This window comes from Arachis ipaensis, chromosome B4, assembly GCF_059453495.1.
Source record: "Arachis ipaensis isolate K30076 ecotype BB chromosome B4, ASM5945349v1, whole genome shotgun sequence".
In the NCBI taxonomy this organism is placed as follows: domain Eukaryota; kingdom Viridiplantae; phylum Streptophyta; class Magnoliopsida; order Fabales; family Fabaceae; genus Arachis; species Arachis ipaensis.
In genome coordinates this window covers 108,404,240-108,426,605 of record NC_142439.1, presented here as the reverse complement: position 1 = coordinate 108,426,605, position 22,366 = coordinate 108,404,240, and the positions used below count along the sequence as shown (strand labels likewise).

At 39.9% G+C, this 22,366-nt stretch overlaps 1 pseudogene; it reads left to right on the top strand.

Moving 5' to 3' along the window:
* Nucleotides 1-12,258: 12,258 nt before the first annotated feature.
* Nucleotides 12,259-21,519, top strand: LOC107639485 (uncharacterized; annotated as a pseudogene).
* The last annotated feature ends 847 nt before the right edge of the window (nt 21,520-22,366 follow it).

Genomic DNA, 22,366 nt, shown 5'->3' with positions numbered 1-22,366 from the left:
ATAAAGGTGATGATTATGTGTGACGCTCATCATCCTTCCCCCTTATGAACGCGTGCCTGACAAACACTTCTGTTCTACATGAATTAAGCTAGAATGAATATCTCTTAGGTCTCCCAACCAGAATCTTCGTGGCGTAAGCTAGAAAGATGGCGGCATTCAAGAGAATCCGGAAAGTCTAAACCTTGTCTGTGGTATTCCGAGTAGGATTCAATGATTGAATGACTGTGACGAGCTCCTAACTCGCGATTGCAGGGCGTTAGTGACAGACGCAAAAGGATTGTAAATCCTATTCCGGCATGATCGAGAACCGACAGATGAATAGCCGTGCCGTGACAGGGTGCGTGAGCATATTATTCACTGAGAGGATAAGATGAAGCCATTGACAAGGGTGATGCCTCCAGACGATTAGCCGTGTCGTGACAGGGCATTGGATCATTTTCCCGAGAGATGACCGAAAGTAGCCATTGACAGTGGTGATGTATCACATAAAGCCAGCCATGGAAAGGAGTAAGACTGATTGGATGAAGATAGTAGGAAAGCAGAGGTTCAGAGGAACGAAAAGCATCTCCATTCGCTTATCTGAAATTCCTGCCAATGAATCTACATAAGTATCTCTATCCCTATTATTGTTTATTTTAATCTAATAAAGTATCATGTTTAAATCTGCCTGACTGAGATTTGCAAGGTGACCATAGCTTGCTTCATACCAACAATCTCCGTGGGATTCGACCCTTACTCACGTAAGGTATTACTTGGACGACCCAGTGCACTTGCTGGTTAGTTGTATCGAAGTTGTGACAATTATGTATTGAGATCAGAGCACCAAGCTTTGGAGCCATCACCAGGGATTATTCGAACCTGGAGATCACAATTTCGTGCACCAGGTAGCAACAAAGAATTGAGAGATAGAAGGAGATGAAAGCATGAATTAAACTCTAGATCTAAGATTATTGAACTAAACCTAATCCTAATTCTAGAGAGAAGTGAGAGCTTCTCTCTCTAGAACTCTAAACTAAAAGTGATTAGTGGTTGGGAATGATGTTGATTCCCAAGTGATGTTATGCCTTCCCCTTAATCCTTCATCCTTTTATTCCTTTCCCTTAGCAATTTGGCGCCAAAAATGGGTTCAGAAACCCTCTCAAATCGCCAGGCACGTGTTGCATTAATGAGGTCATGTGCCAGCATCGGCGCGTGCGAGCATGGTACGCGTGCGCGTCCCTGGTCGATTCTGCAATGTGCGCGCGAGCGCCTTGTGCGCGTGCGCGTGCATGGCTGACTTTGCTTCTTTGACTTTTTATGCTTCTCTCCACTTGTATGCTTCCTTCCTTGCTTCCTTTGATCCATGCCTAGCCTATTTCAATCCTGGAATTACTAGCAAACAAATCAAGGCATCTTATGGAATCAAACAGAAACTAGAATTCATCAAAATAAGGCTTAAAAAGCATGTTTTTACACTTAAGCACAATTATGGAAGAGATAACAAAACCATGCTAATTCTTAGGCTAAATGTGACAAAAGGTTATCAAAATACTCTAAATTCAATGCAAAACAAACCGTCAAATTGGGGTTTGTCATGTGGTAAAAGCATAAGCTTTTTGTTTTTCCATTACCATTGATGGCACCTAAGACCGGAGAATCCTCTAGAAAGGGGAAAGGGAAGACAAAAGCTTCCACATCCGAGTCATGGGAGATGGAAAGGTTCATCTCCAAAGCCCATCAAGACCACTTCTATGATGTTGTGGCCAAGAAGAAGGTGATCTCTGAGGTCCCTTTCAAACTCAAAAGAAATGAGTATCCGGAGATCCGACATGAAATTCAAAGAAGAGGTTGGGAAGCTCTAACAAATCCCATCCAACAAGTCGGCATCCTAATGGTTCAAGAGTGCTATGCTAATGCATGGATCACCAAGAACCATGATCAAAGTAAGAACCCGGATCCAAAGAACTATGTTACAATGGTTCGGGGGAAATACTTAGATTTTAGTCCGGAGAATGTGAGGTTGGCGTTTAACTTGCCCATGATGCAAGGAGATGAACGCCCCTACACTAGAAGGGTCAACTTTAATCAAAGGTTGGACCAAGTCCTTATGGACATATGTGTAGAAGGAGCTCAATGGAAGATTGACTCCAAAGGCAAGCCGGTTCAACTAAGAAGATTGGACCTCAAGCCTGTAGCTAGAGGATGGTTGGAGTTCATTCAATGCTCAATCATTCCCACTAGCAACCGGTCTGAAATTACTATAGACCGGGCCATCATGATCCATAACATCATGATTGGAGAAGAGGTGGAAGTTCATGAGATTATACCTCAAGAACTCTACAAGGTGGCTGACAAGTCCTCCACTATGGCAAGGTTAGCCTTTCCTCACCTCATCTGCCACCTATGCAATTCGGCTGGGATTGACATAGAGGGAGATATCCTCATCAAAGAGGACAAGCCCATCACTAAGAAAAAGATGGAGCAAGCAAGAGAGCCCATTCATGGAGCTCAAGAGGCGTATGAAGCTCATCACCATGAGATCCCGGAGATGCCTCAAATGCACTTTCCTCCACAAAATTATTGGGAGCAAATCAACACCTCTCTAGGAGAATTGAGTTCCAATATGGGACAACTAAGGGTGGAACATCAAGAGCACTCCATCATGCTTCATGAAATAAGAGAAGATCAAAAAGCAATGAGGGAGGAGCAACAAAGACAAGGAAGAGACATAGAAGAGCTCAAGGACATCATTGGTTCCTCAAGAAGGAAACGCCACCATCACTAAGGTGGATTCATTCCTTGTTCTTGTTTCTTCTATTTTTCGTTTTCTATGTTATGTGCTTATCTGTGTTTGTGTCTTCATTACATGATCATTAGTAGTTAGTAACTTTGTCTTAAAGTTATAAATGTCCTATGAATCCATCACCTCTCTTAAATGAAAAATGTTTTAAATAAAAAGAACAAGAAGTACATGAGTTTCGAATTTATCCTTGAACTTAGTTTAATTATATTGATGTGGTGACACTGCTTCTTGTTTTCTGAACGTATGCTTGAACAATGCATATGTCTTTTGAAGTTGTTGTTTAAGAATGTTAAATATGTTGGCTCTTGAAAGAATGATGACTAGGAGACATGTTATTTGATAATCTGAAAAATCATAAAAATGATTCTTGAAGCAAGAAAAAGCAGCAAAGAACAAAGCTTGCAGAAAAAAAAATAGGCGAAAAAAAAAAAGCAAGCAGAAAAAGCCAAAAGCTCTTAAAACCAAGAGGCAAGAGCAAAAAGCCAGTAACCCTTAAAACCAAAAGGCAAGGGCAAATAAAAAGGATTCCAAGGCTTTGAGCATCAATGGGTAGGAGGGCCTAAAGGAATAAAATCCTGGCCTAAGCGGCTAAACCAAGCTGTCCCTAACCATGTGCTTGTGGCGTGTAGGTGTCAAGTGAAAACTTGAGACTGAGCGGTTAAAGTCAAGGTCCAAAGCAAAAAAAAAAAAAAGAGTGTGCTTAAGAACCCTGGACACCTCTAATTGGGGACTTTAGCAAAGCTGAGTCACAATCTGAAAAGGTTCACCCAATTATGTGTCTGTGGCATTTATGTATCCGGTGGTAATACTGGAAAACAAAGTGCTTAGGGCCACGGCCAAGACTCATAAAGAAGCTGTGTTCAAGAATCATCATACTGAACTAGGAGATTCAATAACACTATCTGAACTCTGAGTTCCTATAGATGCCAATCATTCTGAACCTCAATGGATAAAGTGAGATGCCAAAACTATTCAAGAGGCAAAAAGCTATAAGTCCCGCTCATCTGATTGGAGCTATGTTTCATTGATAGTTTGGAATTTATAGTATATTCTCTTCTTTTTATCCTAATTGATTTTCAGTTGCTTGGGGACAAGCAACAATTTAAGTTTGGTGTTGTGATGAGCGGATAATTTATACGCTTTTTGGCATTATTTTTAGTATGTTTTTAGTAGGATCTAGTTACTTTTAGGGATGTTTTCATTAGTTTTTATGTTAAATTCACATTTCTGGACTTTACTATGAGTTTGTGTGTTTTTCTGTGATTTCAGGTATTTTCTGGCTGAAATTGAGGGACTTGAGCAGAAATCAGATTCAGAGGTTGAAGAAGGACTGCTGATGCTGTTGGATTCTGACCTCCCTGCACTCAAAATGGATTTTCTGGAGCTACAGAACTCGAAATGGCGCGCTTTTAATTGCGTTGGAAAGTAGACATCCAGGGCTTTCCAGAAATATATAATAGTCTATACTTTGGCCAAGATTAGACGACGTAAACTGGCGTTCAACGCCAGCTCTCTGCCCAATTCTGGCGTCCAGCGCCAGAAAAGGATCCAAAACCAGAGTTGAACGCCAGAAATGGATCAAAACATGGCGTTCAACTCCACAAATGGCCTCTGCACGTGGAAAGTTAAAGCTCAGCCCAAGCACACACCAAGTGGGCCCCGGAAGTGAATTTATGCATCAATTACTTACTCATTTAAACCCTAGTAGCTAGTTTATTATAAATAGGACCTTTTACTATTGTATTAGACCATCTTTGGATTATCTTTTGATCTATTGATCACGTTTTGGAGGCTGGCCATCTCGGCCATGCCTGGACCTTTCACTTATGTATTTTCACGGTAGAGTTTCTACACTCCATAGATTAAGGTGTGGAGCTCTGCTGTTCCTCAAAGATTAATGCAAAGTACTACTGTTTTCTATTCAATTCATCTTATTTCGCTTCTAAGATATTCATTCGTACTTCAATCTGAATGTGATGAACGTGACAATAATCATCATTCCCTATGAACGCGTGCCTGATAACCACTTCCGTTCTACCTTCGACTGAATGAGTATCTCTTAGATCTCTTAATCAGAATCTTCGTGGCGTAAGCTAGAATGATGGCGGCATTCAAGAGAATTCGGAAAGTCTAAACCTTGTCTGTGGTATTCTAAGTAGGATTCAATGAATGAATGACTGTGACGAACTCCAAACTCGCGATTGCAGGGCGTTAGTGACAGACGCAAAAGGATAGTAAATCCTATTCCAGCATGATCGAGAACCGACAGATGAATAGCCGTGCCGTGACAGGGTGCGTTGACCATTTTCACTGAGAGGATAAGATGAAGCCATTGACAAGGGTGATGCCTCCAGACGATTAGCCGTGCCGTGACAGGGCATTGGATCATTTTCCCGAGAGATGACCGAAAGTAGCCATTGACAGTGGTGATGTATCACATAAAGCCAGCCATGGAAAGGAGTAAGACTGATTGGATGAAGATAGCAGGAAAGCAGAGGTTCAGAGGAACGAAAGCATCTCCATTCGCTTATCTGAAATTCTCACCAATGAATTACATAAGTATTTCTATCCTTACTTTATGTCTTATTTACATAATATATTGTAGCCCATATGAGTCAACTTAACTGAGATTTACAAGGTGACCATAGCTTGCTTCATACCGACAATCTCCGTGGGATTCGACCCTTACTCACGTAAGGTATTACTTGGACGATCCAGTGCACTTGCTGGTCAGTTACACGGAGTTGTGAACCGTGGTTTTGGCATCAAGTTTTTGGCGCCATTTACAGGGAAAGAAAGAGCAATGAACTTTACATAATTAAAGTGTAATCACGATTCCGCGTACCACCGCCCCGCACCAGCTCAGCATCATATCGGCAGAGCGGCCATTCGGCACCTGGGGGATCGACCTAGTCGGACCCTTTCCTACGGCACCCGGACAACTCCGATATCTCATCGTCGCCATAGATTACTACACTAAGTGGATCGAGGCTGAGCCCCTGGCCTCCATCATGGCAACCCAATGCCGAAAATTTCTCTGGCGACAGATCATCACCCGATTCGGGATCCCCGAGATCGTCATCTCGGACAACAGAACCTAATTTGCTGACAAAAAATTCAGAGAATTCTTAGAAGGACTACGTATATCCCACCGCTTCAGCTCGGTAGAACACCCCCAAACAAACGAACAAGTGGAATCCACAAACAAAATAATCGTCAAAGAACTCAAAAAGCGGCTCGACGAAGCCAAAGGACTATGGGCCGACGAACTCGAATCGGTTTTATGGTCATACCGAACAACACCCCAAACGACCACAGGGGAAACACCTTTCTAACTAACATACGGTGTGGAGGCCATCATCCTAGTAGAGATAGGAGACCCAAGCACCAGAAAAACGGTCGGAGGTAACGACGAGGAAGCAGAACGAGACCTCATCGACGAAGAAAGAGGCATAGCTCATGTTAGAGAGCTAGCCCTAAAGCAAAGAATCAGCTTAAGATACAACCACGACGTCATCAAACGAGAATTCGCACCCGACGATCTCGTCCTACGACGAAATGACATCAGAGCCCCGACCCCAGGGGAAGGAAAACTCACCCCCAATTGGGAAGGACCATACAAAATCAAAGCCACAATCGGAAGGGGACCATACAAGCTCGAACGACTTAACGGCGACGAAATTCCAAGGACATGGAACGCCGCCAACTTACGACGCTACTACACTTAGATTGACCGCCCTAGGTCCTCCCTTGTCTTTTGAATTCCTTTTTAACTCAAATGTTACTACATTTATTTTATTTGTTTTCCCCCTTTTATATTTAAAGTATTAAGCACGGGTACTCTTTCACGCCATGACGGAGGGTTTTAACGAGGCCCAAATAAATTCCACTATATTTTACCCTTTCCCTTTCTACTTCCCAAAATCGGAATAAGAAACACGGCCACAAAGACCGAGAACTGATCACCCTCGGGGCTTAACACGCAGATATCCCCAAACTATGGCGGCCTACCAAAGGTCCTAAGTCACAACGGCTTAAACATATAAACGGCTCAAAGTAAAAACATAAAAGCCCAAAGCGGCCACACGAGTCATTAAAAAGCAAGTTATAAAGCGGCCACAATGGCACAACCCAGTGTTCAAAATATATCAAGTACACGGCTCACGGCCAAACCGAATATCCAAAATAAAAACCAAAGTTCAAACTAACTGAAATAACAAAATAAAACTGCTCAAGATTAACAATGCGGCCATCACGGACAGTCTTAAAAGCCCCCATTACGGACACGTCCACACCTGGAGCCAACACCAAAGCCTGAGCCCTCATCGTCTCCTCGGTAGCCACGATCGCACCCTTCGCATCGGCCAACAGCTCCGTCTTCTCCTTCTTCAAAGCAGCAACTTCGGCTTTCGTAACCTCCAGCTCGCCAAGAAGCACGGCAGCCTAAGAACCCGCGTCGGAAGCCCGCTGTCGCTCCGTACCAAGTTGGGAAAGAAGCAAAATCTCAACCTCGGAAAGACGGAGGATCTCCGCCCCGGCTTCCTCGGAAGACTTCACTGCCTTCTTCCTCGCCACCTCGGCAGCCTCGAGCTGCTCCCTCAACTTAGCCACCTCGGCTTGCGAATGACGGAGCTTCTTGTCCAACAAACCGACCTGAGCCATCACGGGCTCAGCCTTCCGAACAACGACAGCAGAGCGGAGGAGGGCACGATACACTGACTTAGCCTGGAATGAAACATCGCAATCATAAAAAAAGGGCTCTGTGCCAGGCATCAAGTGCTGATCTATGAAACCCGAAGCATCAAAACGTCGATCTATCACACTGGGCACGGCACCCTCCTCCTCAAAAGTCTCGCTGCTAGGTTCCTCAAGCCTCTTTCTCTTTCGAGAAGCCTCAGCAGCCGTGACCACGATGACTTCAGGCGAGTTCACAGGACCAGGCGAAGCCCGAGCGTCGGTCCTCACTCCCGACGAGACCACCTCCTGAGAAACAGCTTGAGAATCCACAGAGGGATTAGAGACAAGGGTAGCAGGAGACAACGATCTCTCCTCCCGACCCATCGCCGCCTTCAGCCGCGCCAGAGAAGTCAAACCACCAGCCATCTCAACTAAAAGAAACCAAAGAAAAATCAAGTTATAAAAACGGGAAAACAAACATGAAAACCAAGAAAGAGACAGCCACACACCAATATACGTCCGACAAGCCTCAGGATCTCCCATGACATCTCGAGGATTTAACGGGCGCTCGCCAAACAAATGCCATAAGACACTGGCAATGTCCTTATCCTCGGGAGACAAACCATCATAAGTAACCTTAGTCAAAACCGACGGCCAGGCACCGAAATTTCAATAGGTCGGAAACCGGCGCTCGCCCTCTAACGTCAGCCAAAACGGATAATGCCCCTGGACAGGGCGTACCTTAAAGTACTCCCTCTTGAAGCCATGAAAAGAATCCTCAAACAAACCAAAAATACGGTGATTAGGTTGAGCCCGGAATGACATATACCCTTTCTTATGCTTCCCCTCCTTAGTCGGAAGAGTGCATAAGAAAAGAAAGAGAAACACAGGAACAGAGCCCGAAAGATCGAGATATCGACACACCAGCTCAAAAGACCGAACGGCGGCCCAGCTATTCGGATGAAGCTGAGATGGCGCCACAGAACACCAACTCAGCAAGTCCTGAACAAACGGCGAAAAAGAAAATCGCACGCCGAGCCGAATGAACATCGACTCATAAACCCACATCCAGTCCGGCACAGTGGGCGAGTCGAGATTCAAATAGCAAACACGCTCATCGGCATCCGGGAAGGCAAGCTCATACTGCCACCCTGCGTCGCCACCGCCACAAATCGCCCCCTGATCATGGAGCCTCTGAAGGCCGGCCTCCGTCATCCGCGACGAAATGCCCCACACATCGCTAGTCACCCAAGTGTAGCGAGTGGGGACGCCCCTGGAAGGGGCTATCGGAGTACCCACACCCTCACTCCTCCGCTGGTGCATACCTAAAACAGGGAGGAGCACCACCATCAGCCTACTAACCCTACGCAGAAGCAAGGAAGACAAAAACCTACTACCTACTATCGAATCAACACGGCGGTGCTTAGCCCCTTCAAACACAAATACCACCAGCCAAAATACACGAATGCTGCATGAAAGGAAAATGGCAGAATAACGCATGACAAAAACAGAACAACAGATACACCACAAAAAGGAAAACAAGAAAGAACAAAGCATGCCAACCTGATAATGCAGAAAAAGAGCCTGGAAAAAGCTTGAGAAGCAGAAGCAGCAGCTCGAAGAAACACCAGAGAGCACCACAGAGAGAAGGAGAACTTTTTTCAGAAGAGCGAAAGAAAAATAAAATGAACGAGGGAAGTGAAGTAGAAAGCCAAAACGGTTTCAAAATGGGCAAGAAAAGACGCAAATAACCCTAAATGATAAAAGGGCACATAGAGGCAATAAAGGAAAAAACCTAGAAAACGCCCCTCACAATAAATGCCCCCTTGGAAAAAGAAACCAATAAAGTACGCCTCGAAAAACGCAACAGGCGCATCAAGCATGGAAGAGACGCGTCACAGCCAAAACGGCCAGACGAATCCCCAAAACAACCAATCAAGATTAGGGCCGACACACTGGCTTCCCCTCGAAAAATCAAACGACTATCTGAAGAAAACTAAAGACCCAGCTCGCGGTCAAAACATCTCCCAGCGACAGACCGACCTTGCTCGTTCTCCCGCTGCGGGGGCAACTGTTACGGATCCGTTCTCCGGATCCCCGACCCGGGAACAAACCCGAACCCGGTTACCCGGGTCCGACCTGTCAGGATCTTCTAGAAGGACCAAAGCCGGCCCTCTAGGACTCCTAATTGACTTTCGAATACAGACGTCTCCCTTATCTTAACCAAACAAGATAAGATAAGATAACCACCGTCACCTATAAATAAGAGGACCCAAGTCCTCCAGGTATTCATTCCTTCCTCACACCTTACACCTCTCAGATCCATTCTGACTTGAGCGTTGGAGTGTCTTTGCAGGTACCTCCCCCCGTTGTTCCAGTCAAGCGATCCAGCATCCGCCTCAACCCGCAAGTTCCCGATTCATCCCTCCACCCGTACCGGAGACATCCTGTACAAATACTATGATATAAAATTATTTTTTTTAAATTTAAATTTAAGTTTAAATTGATAGAATGAGATATATAAATAATTATATTTTTAACCATGGTTATATAAAATCAAACATCATTTTCTAAGGATCGGGTCATGGCTTTACACATATATGCATGGGGCCAAGGCAATTGTAATCGCCAACGTGAATGGGAGATTTGAATGAAATGGTAGATAGACGATATACATGACAAGTCCACACTATATGTTTTCACCCGTAATTTATAACTTTGTCTATCTTGGAAAAAATTCCAATAGCGAGGACATTTTTTTTTGTGATAATAAAGCATTAAATAAAAAGAATATATGATCAATCATAGAAATGAATTTAAATAGATTATATGATCAAGTATTTATCTATGCAGACAGACTGTATGTTTGAGCACGAGATTATTTGAGTTGAGAATCTGAACTAAAAACTGATCGAAATGGGGATATTGGCTTTGAGGATCGGGGAGAAAATACCTACAAAAGATTTGGATATACTCAAGTCAACAAATTAAAGTTATTCAGATAACTAGGATATTTGGGTTGTAAAAGTATGAGTTATACATTTCTATTTATTTATTGATAAATTTTATTTAATTTTCTCTAAAATAAAAAATTAGTTATTTCTTATAATGTTTAATAATTATTTGATAAAATTAGTGAGTTTATTATGATTAACTTTAACTTTTAATTTAATCTAAATTTTAATTACCTAATCAATTAACCATTATATAATTATTTTTGTAAATTATAAAAGTTACTATACATAAAATTTTTTAAAATTCTCTCTTGATAAATGAGAGAGAAGAGTACATATATAATACTACAAAAAAATCAAAGAGGTTTAAACAAAGAAAAAGAAGATGATGGTAATCAATTTTCTTTTTGTATATATAGTAGGTCTTTGGCGAAAAAGTGAGTATGAGGGGTGATTAATAAATATGAACATATAAAAAATTTAGTTAATAATATTGAACAATAAATTATCTAATACAAAAAACGTAATAATATATTTTTTTGATTTTAAGATAAAATGATAAATAAAATTTTTACTGGCTTTCAATTTCACAGAGGCACCAAAAATTTTATTTATTTTTTTATTTTAAATTTTTTTTATTATGTGATTAAAATTATAAAATATAATTTTTTTAGTAATTTTTGTAAATTACAAAAAAAGTATATATTAGTTAATTAGATAATTAGATTATCATAACTTAAATTAAATTAAGAGTTAATATAATTTCAATTAATTATTAAATATATGATATATCATAAGGAGATAACATACCTTTTATTCTAGAGAGAGTTGGATTCAATTGATTATTGGAAGGTTTCTGAAGTTACAACTTGCTCACGTAACCGCTATCCTATAGAGTATGATTTGATCATTTGGCGATTTAGGCATTGTTTGGATGCAAAATAGAAAATGGAAGGAAAGAAAATGGAAGGAAAGAAAATAAGAGGAAAGAAAATGAGAGGAAAAGTAGATTTTTGTATGTGTTGTTTGGATGAAGAGAAAATGAATGGAAAAAAAATAGAAAGAAATTTTTTTTTATTTGAATGAAAAGAAAAGTAAAAAGAGAAAAAATTATATTGAATAAAATTACATTAATATCCTTATCTATATTATATAAAATTATAATTTATACTAAATAAAGGACAAATTGGTAATTAAATCATTATTTACTTTTTCTCCATCCATTTTCATTTCATTGTTGGAGAGAAAACTTTTAGATGGATCCCACACTATATTTTCCTTCTCCTCTTAATTTTCTTGGATCATTCAAACAATAAAAAACTTCATTTTCCACTCATTTTCTTTTTCTTTATTTTCTTTTCTCCATATTTCCCTTAAACCAAACGGCCCGTTAGGGCCATATATATATGGAGCTATCAACCTCGCTGAGTTGAACCGTCGAGTAACCTTTGTTTGGTCTCCTCCAGAACAATATCTAACTTAGTTCTCTAGCCATACAAAAATTCCAAAAATATTTGGAAAAGGTCTTATTAATTGATCCTTTCAATTGCTAGAGAAGAATTTCCTAGTGATTCCCCCAGCTTTTAAGTCTACGAATAAGTTAAAAATGTATAGTCTATAGTGTAATAAGATGATTCATTTTATAATTAACGTAAAAGTAAGATTTACTTAATCTCATAATATTGAGGTAATAAATATTTAAATAATTATACATTTATAATTGCATACAAAACTTGCCACAAATTTTGGATTTTCTGACCTTGCTTATAAGTATCGACCACATCCATGCATGTTGTTCATCAGCATCTGAGTGTTAGTTAAAAAATTCATCCCCCATAGCCAATAATGTTGCCATTCTTCCCAAGGCTTAATCCCATGAAGCTCTTAGCAATGTGTTGCCTTCTTTTAATGAGTGTTACAACTTCCATGACTACCACTTCAGTTGCTATTCAAGGCAACGAAGAAGCGTATGCTTTGCTGGACTGGAAAGCCAGCTTTGAGAAGCAAAGCCAGGCTTTGCTCTCTTCTTGGAATGGTAGCGACCCCTGCCATTGGGTGGGAATAGCATGTGATCACTCCAAATCTGTGTCCTCGCTAAATTTTACCAAATTTGGCCTAAGAGGTACGCTTCAAACTCTCAATTTCTCGTCACTTCCCAACATCCATACAATAGCCATGAGTAACAACTCGTTTTATGGAACCATTCCCAAACAAATTGGTGTATTATCCAATCTGGACACTCTTGATGTCCACTACAATCAGTTCTCTGGTTTCATTCCCAAACAAATTGGTAGTTTGTCTAAACTCACCGTTCTTGATTTGGGTGCCAACAATTTCTTGGGCAACATTCCCCAAGAAACTAAGCATTTGAGCAACTTGAAGTATTTGGCATTTGCATACAATAATAATTTAAGGGGATCCATTCCTGCCGAACTTGGGATGTTGGGGAATCTAACAGACCTGCGTTTTGAACACTGCAATCTCACAGGTTCTATTCCTACTACAATAGGCAACTTAACTAATTTGTCTGTACTTAATTTGAATGACAACCATTTAGATGGTCCCATTCCTCGAGAAATAGGCAAGTTAGTTAATGTGAAGTATCTATGGCTTCAAAACAATGAACTTTCTGGTTCCATTCCTCAAGAAATTGGTCTCATGACAAATCTCTTCCAGCTTGATTTTTCTTCAAACAATCTCTCTGGTTGTATTCCTTCCACAATTGGAAACTTAAGTAATTTGGCATACCTATACCTTTTTCAAAACTTTTTCTCCGGTTCCATTCCAGATGAAGTTGGAAAACTTTATTCTCTTACTACGATTCAGTTGTTAACTAATAACCTTTCAGGGACAATTCCGCCTTCCATAGGTAACCTTGTCAATCTAAACTCTATTCTTCTTCGGGATAATACACTCCTTGGGCCAATCCCTTCCACTATCGGAAAATTAGTTAATTTGGTTCTCCTTGACCTTAGTGGAAATATGCTCTCTGGTACAGTTCCATTTTCTATTGGAAACTTGACAAAACTGTCGAAACTAGTGTTATTGTCGAATGAACTTAGTGGTGAAATTCCAATAGAGCTCATCAAGCTCACAGAATTGGAAGATCTCCAATTGGCTTATAATCATTTCAATGGGCAGTTGCCTCACAACATCTGTACAAGTGGAAATTTGGCTAAACTTTCAGCCACAAATAACTACTTCACAGGTGTAGTTCCAAGTAGCTTAAAGAATTGCTCCAGCCTTGTAAGATTAAGGCTTGACGGAAACCAGATAACCGGAAATATAACTGAATCTTTCAATGTATATCCAAATTTGGACTACATTGATTTGAGTGAGAATAATTTTCATGGCCACCTTTCATCAAAGTGGGGAAAATGTTCCAACCTGACGTGCCTCAGGATCTCCAACAACAACTTGTCAGGTGCCATACCACCGGAATTAGGTGAGGCAACCAACTTACAAGAACTTGACTTGTCTTCAAATCATCTTACGGGAGCTATTCCAAAAGAGCTTGGCAAGTTGACTTTGATGATACAACTCTTGTTAAGCAACAACAGTTTTTCCGGAAATGTTCCCATTCAGATTTCTGTTGGGTTTTTCTCTCCTTTGTGAGGCCCAAGCCCAACATTTTGAGGGTGTCTCTTGCACCCATTGTGCCACAACCCTAGTTCAGATTTTTGGGGTCATTGAGAGTGAGTGAGAGTAGCCACCAAGTGAGAGAGAAGGGGAAAAACAAAATTCCCGTTTTTGTCCAAAGCAGTAAATTTCAAATATCAGTTTCTCAGTTGTTCACCGTTGGATCGGCTTGAAATTTAAACTGCATGTTCTTATCATCTTGTTCTTCATTCTGGTCGGTGGAGATGTTGATTGGAGATTTGCAGTGAGAGAAATTGGCTTCGCAAGAGAGAAATTAGGTTTCCCGTTTTTACACAGAGCAGCAATTTTGGAACGGCAGTTTCTCATTCTTTCACCGTTGGATCGACGTGAAATTTGAACTGTAGATTCTTCACATCTTGTTCTTCATTCTGGACGGTGGAGATTTTAATTGGAGGTCTGCAGCGGGAGAAATTGGCTTCGACAGTAGCTCTGTTTTTTGGGTATATTTCATCTTCTTGCTTTTCATTTGTGAGCTTTGGTGCTTTGATGTTTTGGCTGGTTATATGCACATTTTTGTGCTTTGTTTGAGACTCTCTTGTACCTCATTTGATTATAGTGGAGCTATTTCATTGGTCTGGACGACTCGTGGTTTTTACCTCTCACCTTGAGGGGGTTTTCCACGTTAAAATCTCGGTGTGTTCTTATTATTGCTTTACTTGCTATATTTGCTTGTTATAGTTGTTGCCATATTGTGTTGTGAGTGCTTCCATATTGTTTTTGTGTTGGACATTTGTGTCGTTTCCGCTGCTAGGCTCTATCATACTGGCATCAGAGCTTGTTGGTATTTTTCTGGGCTTGTGAGTTTGTGAACAATGGAAGCTAATACTAATACTAGTAGGATGATCACTCTTAATGGTCCTAATTATGATTTGTGGAAGTCAAAAATGGAAGATTTGCTTTATGTCAAGAATTTTCATCAACCAGTTTTTGGTACAGAGAAGCCTAATGATAAATCTGATGATGATTGGACTTTGTTGCATAGACAAGTCTGTGGATATATTAGGCAGTGGGTTGACGATAATGTGTTGAACCATATTATTGGAGAGACACATGCTCGGACTCTTTGGATTAAACTTGAACAGTTGTATGCTCGAAAAACTGGGAATAACAAGATGTTTTTGATCAAGCAGTTGTTGGCTTTGAAGTATACAGATGGGACATCAATGACAGATCACTTGAATAACTTCCAAGGAATTATGAATCAGTTATCTTCCATGGGTATCAAGTTTGATGAAGAGGTTCAAGGATTGTTACTTCTTGGCTCCTTACCAGACTCGTGGGAAATTCTCAGAATGTCATTGTCTAATTCTGCTCCTGATGGTGTAATCTCTATGGATCTTGCCAAGAGCAGTGTTTTGAATGAAGAGATGAGAAGAAAGTCACAAGGTACATCGACTACACATTCAGATGTTCTTGTTTCTGAGTCTAGGGGGAGAAGCAAAAGTCGAGGTCCTAAAGGTAGAGATCAAAGCAGAAGCAAGTCTCGAGGAAAGTATAAGAACATTGAGTGTCATCATTGTGGTCAAAAGGGACATGTGAAGAGATTTTGTTGGCAGCTAAAGAAGGAGAAAGCCAAGGCAAGTAAAGACAAGAGCAAAAATAAAGATGATGGTAGTAATGAAGACAAGGTTAATGTAACTCATGATGATTTTCTTGTTGTTGAGGAGTTTGAATCTGTTAACCTTGTTGATAATAGCACTAGTTGGGTGATTGATAGTGGTGCTTCTATTCATGTTACATCTAGGAGGGATTTGTTTACATCTTATACTCCTGGTGATTTTGGTGATGTGAAAATGGCTCATCAAGGTGTTGCAAAATGTGCTGGTGTTGGACAGGTTTGCTTAGAAACCTCCAATGGTACCAAGTTGACTTTGAAGCGTGTGAAGCATGTTCCAGATATTCGGTTGAACTTACTTTCTGTTGGTAAGTTGTGTGATGAAGACTTGGATAGCTCATTTTCTCGTGATAGTTGGAAGCTCACCAAGGGTTCCATGGTTGTTGCTAGAGGTACTCGACACTCTACTCTTTATTTAACTCAAGCAAAGATTGTGAAAGATGTTGTTAATGCTGCTGAGTTTGTTGATGAAACTGATTTATGGCATAAGAGATTATGTCATATGAGTGAGAAGGGTATGAATATGTTATCCAAGAGAAATCTTTTATCTGGTTGTAAGGTTGCTTTGCAAAAGTGCAACCATTGCTTTGCTGGGAAACAAAACAGGGTTTCTTTTAAGAGCCATCCACCTTCAAGGAAGCCGGAGATACTTGACTTGGTACATTCTGATGTATGTGGGCCGATGAAGACAAGAACACTTGGAGGGTCTATCTATTTTGTAACCTTTATTGATGATCATTCTAGAAAATTATGGGTTTACACTTTGAAGACCAAAGATCAAGTTTTGAATGTGTTCAAGCAATTTCAAGCTTCTGTTGAAAGAGAAACTGGGAAGAAGTTGAAATGCATTCGTACTGACAATGGTGGTGAGTACTCAGGTCCATTTGATGCTTATTGTAAAGAGCATGGTATAAGACATCAGAAGACTCCTCCGAAGACTCCTCAGTTGAATGGCTTGGCTGAAAGAATGAACAGAACACTGGTTGAAAGAGTTAGGTGCTTATTGTCGCAGTCTGGATTGGCAAAATCCTTTTGGGGTGAAGCTTTGAGCACTGTTGTTCATGTCTTGAACCGGACACCATGTGTTCCTTTGCAATTTGAAGTGCCAGAGAAGGTATGGTCAGGTAAAGATGTTTCTTATGATCATTTAAGAGTCTTTGGATGTAAAGCTTTTGTTCATATTCCCAAAGATGAGAGATCTAAGCTTGATGTAAAGACTAGGCAGTGTATTTTTATTGGCTATGGCATGGATGAGTTTGGTTACAGGTTTTATGATCCTGTTAGCAAGAAGGTGATTCGGAGTAGAGATGTTGTCTTTGTTGAAGACCAAACATTGAAGGATGTTGATAATGCTGAGAAGCCAATGGTTCAGCCTAGTGATGATTTTTCTGACTTGGATATTACTCCCTCTATGCCTATGGTAGAAGATGGTAGAGTTGAAGCTCAAAATAATGAGCATGATACAAGTGCAGGTGAAGATGGAACAATTGATCCGATACTTGATGAAGTTGGTGATGATGATCAAGATGAAGAACCAGCTTTGGAAATTCCTGCAAATGCACTCAGAAGGTCTACAAGAGAGCGGAAGCCTTCATCAAGGTATTCTCCACATGAGTTTGTTTTGTTGACTGATGGGGGAGAACCTGAATGCTTTGGAGAGGCTGTTGAAGATGAAAGCAAAGCTCAATGGCTTGAAGCTATGCAAGAAGAAATGAAGTCCTTGCTTGAGAATGATACCTATGAGTTGGTGAAGCTACCGAAGGGTATGCGAGTTTTGAAGAACAAATGGGTATTCAGAATCAAGAATGAAGAACACAATTCTAAGCCTCGGTATAAGGCTAGATTGGTTGTTAGAGGCTTTAGCCAGAGAAAAGGTGTTGATTATGAGGAGATCTTTTCTCCTGTTGTGAGGATGTCATCCATTCGTGCTGTGCTTGGATTAGCAGCGTCTCTTGATTTGGAGATTGAGCAAATGGATGTGAAGACAGCTTTTCTTCATGGTGATTTAGACAAGGAGATCTACATGGAGCAACCGGAGGGCTTTGTTGTTAAAGGAAAGGAAGATTTTGTGTGCAAGCTTAAGAAGAGTCTTTATGGGTTGAAGCAAGCTCCAAGACAGTGGTACAAGAAGTTTGAATCTGTTATGGGGAAGCATGGTTACCGTAAGACAACTTCAGATCATTGTGTATTTGTGCAAAAATTTTCTGATGATGATTTTATCATTCTTTTGCTTTATGTGGATGATATTTTGATTGTGGGCAAGAATGCTTTGAGGATTAATGAGTTGAAGAAACAGTTGAGTAAGTTCTTTGCTATGAAGGACTTGGGTCCTGCCAAACAAATTTTGGGCATGACTATTACTCGTTATAGAGATTCCAAGAAGCTTTATTTGTCACAGGAGAAGTACATAAAGAAGGTGCTTCAAAGGTTTGGCATGAATGATGCCAAATGTGTTGCTAGTTCTTTTGCTCCTCATTTTAAGTTGAGTACCAAGCAGTGTCCAACCACTGATGAGGAGAAACAAGCAATGGATGAAATTCCTTATGCCTCAGCTGTTGGAAGCTTGATGTATGCTATGGTGTGTACTAGACCAGACATTGCTCATGCAGTTGGTACTGTGAGTCGTTTTCTCTCTAATCCAGGTAAAGAACATTGGAATGCTGTTAAATGGATTATGAGATATCTCAAAGGTACAACTAACTTGAGTTTGAGTTTTGGTGGTGAGAAACCTTTGCTAGTTGGCTTTACTGATGCAGACATGGCAGGAGATATTGATTCTCGAAAGTCTACTTCAGGTTATTTGGTCAAGTTTGCAGGGGGAGCTATTTCATGGCAGTCAAGGCTACAAAAGTGTGTTGCACTTTCTACCACAGAGGCAGAGTTTATTGCAGCAACTGAAGCATGTAAAGAGTTGTTGTGGATGAAGAAGTTTCTTGCAGCACTTGGTTTCAAGCAAGACCGTTATGTGTTGTTGTGTGATAGCCAAAGTGCTATTCATCTTGCCAAGAATTCTACTTTTCATCCAAGATCTAAACACATTGATGTTAGGTATCACTGGATACGGGATGTGTTAGATTCAAAGTTGTTGGAACTTGAGAAAGTTCACACTGATGACAATGGTGCTGATATGATGACAAAAGCATTGTCAAGAGAAAAGTTTGAAACATGTTGTTTGATCGCCGGAATGGCGAGAGCCTCCACCTAGTCGAGAAGGGGGAGATTTGTTGGGTTTTTCTCTCCTTTGTGAGGCCCAAGCCCAACATTTTGAGGGTGTCTCTTGCACCCATTGTGCCACAACCCTAGTTCAGATTTTTGGGGTCATTGAGAGTGAGTGAGAGTAGCCACCAAGTGAGAGAGAAGGGGAAAAACAAAATTCCCGTTTTTGTCCAAAGCAGTAAATTTCAAATATCAGTTTCTCAGTTGTTCACCGTTGGATCGGCTTGAAATTTAAACTGCATGTTCTTATCATCTTGTTCTTCATTCTGGTCGGTGGAGATGTTGATTGGAGATTTGCAGTGAGAGAAATTGGCTTCGCAAGAGAGAAATTAGGTTTCCCGTTTTTACACAGAGCAGCAATTTTGGAACGGCAGTTTCTCATTCTTTCACCGTTGGATCGACGTGAAATTTGAACTGTAGATTCTTCACATCTTGTTCTTCATTCTGGACGGTGGAGATTTTAATTGGAGGTCTGCAGAGGGAGAAATTGGCTTCGACAGTAGCTCTGTTTTTTGGGTATATTTCATCTTCTTGCTTTTCATTTGTGAGCTTTGGTGCTTTGATGTTTTGGCTGGTTATATGCACATTTTTGTGCTTTGTTTGAGACTCTCTTGTACCTCATTTGATTATAGTGGAGCTATTTCATTGGTCTGGACGACTCGTGGTTTTTACCTCTCACCTTGAGGGGGTTTTCCACGTTAAAATCTCGGTGTGTTCTTATTATTGCTTTACTTGCTATATTTGCTTGTTATAGTTGCTGCCATATTGTGTTGTGAGTGCTTCCATATTGTTTTTGTGTTGGACATTTGTGTCGTTTCCGCTGCTAGGCTCTATCAATTTCATCATTGCAACAACTTGAAACGTTGGATCTTGCCAGGAACAATTTCAGAGGCCTCATCACAAAAGAACTTAGCATGTTGCCTAAGTTGTCCAACTTGAGTCTGAGCCAAAATGAATTTAATGGAACTATTCCTCTCGAGCTTGGGAATCTAAAAGCCCTTCGTGACCTTGATCTTGGTGACAATCTTTTAGATGGAACTATTCCAGCATCACTTGGGCAATTGATGTTCTTAGAAAATCTGAACCTCTCTCATAACAATCTTTCTGGTGTCATTCCCTCAAGTTTTGATGGGATGTTAAGTTTGACAACTGTGGATATATCATACAACCAATTAGAAGGCCCACTTCCAAATATTCGAGCCTTCATAAAAGCTCCATTGGAAGCATTGAGAGATAATAAAGGTTTGTGTGGTAATGTCACTGGTATTGAGCCTTGTCCAGCGTCATCAAGTGGTGATTCTCATCATGACCATAAAGCTAAGAAAGTTGTTGTGCTCATATTGGTCCTTTCTTTGGCCATCATAATAGCACTCTTAGCATTATGGATATCATGCCGTGTATACCAAGGAACAGGCCGAAAGGAAAGCAATGCTACAGATATGCAAACTCAAAATTTATTTGCAATTTGGAGCTATGATGGCAAGATGGTGTAAGAAGAGATTATTGAGGCCACAGAAGATTTTGACAACAAATATCTCATTGGAGTTGGAGGGTTTGGATCTGTCTACCGAGCTGAGTTGTCCACCGGTCAAGTTGTTGCCGTGAAAAAACTCCATTCAATACCAAATGAAGAAGTTCCCAATCTCAAAACTTTCCAGAGTGAGATTCAAGCCTTGACAGAAATCCGTCATCGCAACATTGTGAAGCTATATGGATTCTGTTCTCATTCTCGGCACTCCTTTTTGGTTTATGAGATTATAGAAAGAGGTAGCATTGACAAGATTCTAGCCAATGATGAAGAAGCGGTCGAGTTTGATTGGAATAGGAGGGTGAATGCTGTTAAAGGAGTAGCTAATGCTTTATGCTACATGCACCATGATTGTTCACCTCCTATAGTGCATAGAGATATATCAGCAAAAAATGTTCTTCTGGATTTGGAACATGAGGCTCATGTGTCAGATTTTGGAGCATCTAAACTTCTTAATCCAAATTCATCAAATTGGACCTCTTTTGCAGGGACCTTTGGTTATGCAGCTCCAGGTTTGTTTCCTTTATTATTGATAATGATGATTACATGAGTTTTCATATGATGATACCTTGTAAATTAATTTGCTTCATCAGAACTTGCTTACACTATGGAGGTGAATGAAAAATGTGATGTGTATAGCTTCGGGATATTAGCTTTGGAAATACTGTTGGGGAAGCATCCTGGAGATGCTGCATCATCATCTATGGTGATGATACCATCTTCAGAGACACTTGATAATAAGTTTCTCTTAAAGGATAAGTTGGATCATCGTCTTCCTTACCCTACAAATCTAATTGCAGTAGAGATTATGCAAATTGTGAAGATAGCAAGTGCCTGTTTGACAGAAAATCCACGTTCTCGTCCTACCATGGAACAAGTGGTGAAAGATCTTGTGGTGGCAAACGCTTCAGTTTCAACAATGGATTAATTTCTCAAAATCACACCATGATGAACTCCAATCAAAGGGAGATACATATATATAGTGTAATGTTTTTACTTATTACATAAAATTAGCAAACATCTTTGTTTGAGTTCTATATATGCATGTGCTTCAGTTATTGTACGTGAGTTCTTTTAGGTGTATATATATGTGCAAGCCTTGATTACCCTTATGTAACAAATAACAGGTCATATATGTTATGTTCTCTTCTTATATATGCTTCAATGTTTCTATCAAGTAAATAAATTTTAGAATATATATATCTCTTTCTTTTATCAATATAATAATTTTTTATACTTCAATGTTTCGAAGATATTTTTATTATCTTAGAGTTTTACATTTTTAACTTTAATAAATTCAATTCAGGTTCACCAGAGAGACAACAAAAAATAGTTAACTTCAATTAATAAACAACTATTGAGTCACACTTAAACAAATTCACTCACCACTATTTTTTAAAATTATCCTTTTATCCTTTTATCCTTTCTTTTTTTCTTGACTCCTAACACTACCATTTCATACACCATTATCAATCACCTACCACTACCATCAGCCGGCAATCCTAAATTATAAAACATAAATTATAGACGTAAATATTAAATTTTAAACTCTAAATTCTGAATTTTAAATTATAAATCCTAAATTTTATACCCAAAATTAATTTTACTTTATATCACTTCTAAATATTTTTTTTACTTGAGTTTTGGATATTTTTAGTATTTTTAGTTTTGAACCTTTTTTTAACGTTTATTTCCTTCTAATTGTTAATTGATATGCAAATTAGTTTGCTGAACTATTGTTGACTTTCTGTACTTTAATTTTTCAATTCCATAAATTAAACCATGGATGCTATACCTTTTTTTTTTTAGTTTTTTATTTTTTATTTTTTGTCTTGGTATGTGTTTTTGTGATTACGTACGTGGGCATTTTTGTGTTTTGTGTGTAAGTTTACAAACTTAATTGCATGGTCCATAAGCGCAACTATTGTTTTCTT